Source organism: Meles meles, chromosome 6, assembly GCF_922984935.1.
Source record: "Meles meles chromosome 6, mMelMel3.1 paternal haplotype, whole genome shotgun sequence".
NCBI lineage: Eukaryota > Metazoa > Chordata > Mammalia > Carnivora > Mustelidae > Meles > Meles meles.
In genome coordinates, this window is record NC_060071.1 from 68,197,225 (window position 1) to 68,199,825 (window position 2,601).

The following is a 2,601-nucleotide window of genomic DNA, read 5'->3' on the forward strand; positions in this document are numbered from 1 at the left end:
CTAGAAGTGGAGCACTGCCATAATATAAACACCAACAGAAGAGCTTTGAGAAGAGTGTTAGGGGAAGTTTGGGTAGGGTCCCCCTTCCCCTTTAGGGTAAGTGTAATCTTTAGTCCCCATCACCTATCTCACCCATCCCCCACCCACCCACCTCCCTCTGGTAACCATCAGTTTGTTCTCTATATTTGAGTCTATTTCTTGCTTTCTCTCTCTCTCACTTTTGCCTTTGCTCATGTTTTGTTTCTTAAATTCCACATATGAGTGAACTCATATGGTATTTGTCTTTCTCTGACTGACTTATTTCATTTAGCATTCTACTCTAGCTCTATCCATGTTATGAATGGCAGGATTTCATCCTTTTTTATGGCTGAATAATATACCATTGTGTATGTACACCACATCTTCTTTATCCATTCCTCTATTGATGGACACTTGGGCTGCTTCCATAGTTTAGCTATTGTAAATAATGCTGCAATAAACAGGGGCACATGTATCTCTTTGAATTAGTGTTTTTGTATTTTTTTGGTAAATACCAAGTAGTGTGATTACTGGATCATAGGGTAGATTTATTTTTAATATTTTGAGGAACCTCCATATTGTTTTTCACAGTAGCTGCAACACTTTGCATTCCCACCAGGAATGCATGAGGGTTCCTTTTTCTCCACATCCTCACCAATGCTTGTTGTTTCTTGTGTTTTGATTTTAGCCATTCTGACAGGTATGAGGTGTTATCTCTTTATACTTTTGATTTGTATTTCCCTGATGATGAGTGATGTTGAACATCTTTTCAAGTGTCTGTTGGCCATCTGGATATCTTCTTTGGAGAATATCTGTTCATGTCTTCTGCCCATTTAAACAAATAATTTGTTTTTTGGATGTTTTATCAGTTCTTTATATATTTTGGATACTCATCCTTTTTTTGATATGGCATTTGCAAATATCTTCTCCCATTCACTAGGGTGCTTTTTAGTTTTGTTGTTTCCTTCACTGTTCAGAAACTTTATTTCGATATAATCCCAGTAGAGGGCTTTGGCTGCACATATACTAAAATTGGAACAATGCAGAGATTAGCATAGCCCCTTTGCAAGGATGACACACAGGTTAATGTATAGTCCTAATAGTTTATTTGTGCTTTTATTTCTCTTGCCTCAGAAGACATATCTAGAAAAGTGTTGCTACAGCCTATGTCAGAGAAATTGCCTGTGCTCTCTTCAAGGGTTTTTATAATTTCAGATCTCACATTTATGCTTTTAATCCATTTTGAGTTTATTTTTGTGTAGGGTCTAGTTTCGTTTTGTTTTTGTTTTTGTTTTTGTTTTTTGCAGGTAGCTGCCTAGTCTTCCCAGCATTATTTATTGAAGAGATTATCTTTTTCCCCATTGTATATTCTTTCCTCCTTTGTTGAAGATTAATTAATCATATAGTTGTGATTTATTTCTTGTTTTCTATTCTGTTGATCTATGTGTCTATTTTTATGCTGGTACCATACTGTTATAATTACTACCACTTTGTAATATAACTTGAAGTCTGGAATTGTGATACCTCCGGTTTGTTTTTTGTTTTGTTTTGTTTTTTTCAAGATTTCTTTGGCTATTCAAGGTCTTGTGGAGCCATACAAATTTTAGGATTGTTTGTTCTAGTTCTGTGAAGAATGCTGTCAGTAATTTGATAGGGGTTGCATTAAATTTGTATATTTCTTTGGGTAGGTAGTATAGACATTTTAACAGTATTTATTCTTCCATCCCATGAAGATTGAATGTCTTTCCATTTCTTTGCATTGTCTTTAATTTCTTTCATCAGTATTTTATAGTTTTCAGAGTATAGATCTTTCACCTCTTTGGTTAAGTTTATTTCTAGATATTTTATTGTTTTTGGCACAATTATAAATGGGATTGTTATCTGAATTTCACTTTCTGCTGCTTCATTATTAGTCTTTAGGGATGCCACCAATTTCTGTACATTGATTTTTGTATCCAGTGACCTTACTGAATTAATTTATTAGTTTTGGTAGGTTTTTGGTGGAGTCTTTAGGGTTTTCTATAGATACATAGTCATCTGCAAATAGAGTTTTACTTCTTCCTTACCAATTTGGATGCCTTTTATTTCTTTATGTTGTCTGATTGCTGTGGCTAAGACTTCCAGTATTTTGTTGAATGAAAGTGGTGAGAGTGGACATCCTTGTCTTGTACCTGACTTTAGGGGAAAAGCTCTCAGTTTTTCACCATTAAGTATGTCACCTGTGGATTCTTCATACAAAGCCTTTATTATGTTGAGGTATGTTCCCTCTCGACCTATTTTGTGGAGGGTTTTTATCATGAATGGATGTTGTACTAAAGTCTGAATAGTCTTGAAGAAGCTGCCTCAATTCTGTTCTCTAAATTTCATGCAAGCACCTGTCATTTGTGGACTCTAACATAGAAAACAGTTGTCAAGAGATCTAAGAAATATTTTCCAGAATTCCTAACTCTGGAGCTCTGGGGAGCACAAAGTGGGAAGCTGAGTTGCCAGTAGACAGTCTAGTGTAGTTCATTATTTTAGGTACTTAGGATCCATATATACCATTTTACTCACATTTAGTTTCCAAAAAATGATGGTGATGAT

The 2,601-nt window shown here is 35.1% G+C and overlaps 1 pseudogene; it reads left to right on the forward strand.

Moving 5' to 3' along the window:
- Positions 1–1,024: 1,024 nt before the first annotated feature.
- Positions 1,025–1,124, forward strand: LOC123945358 (annotated as a pseudogene).
- The last annotated feature ends 1,477 nt before the right edge of the window (positions 1,125–2,601 follow it).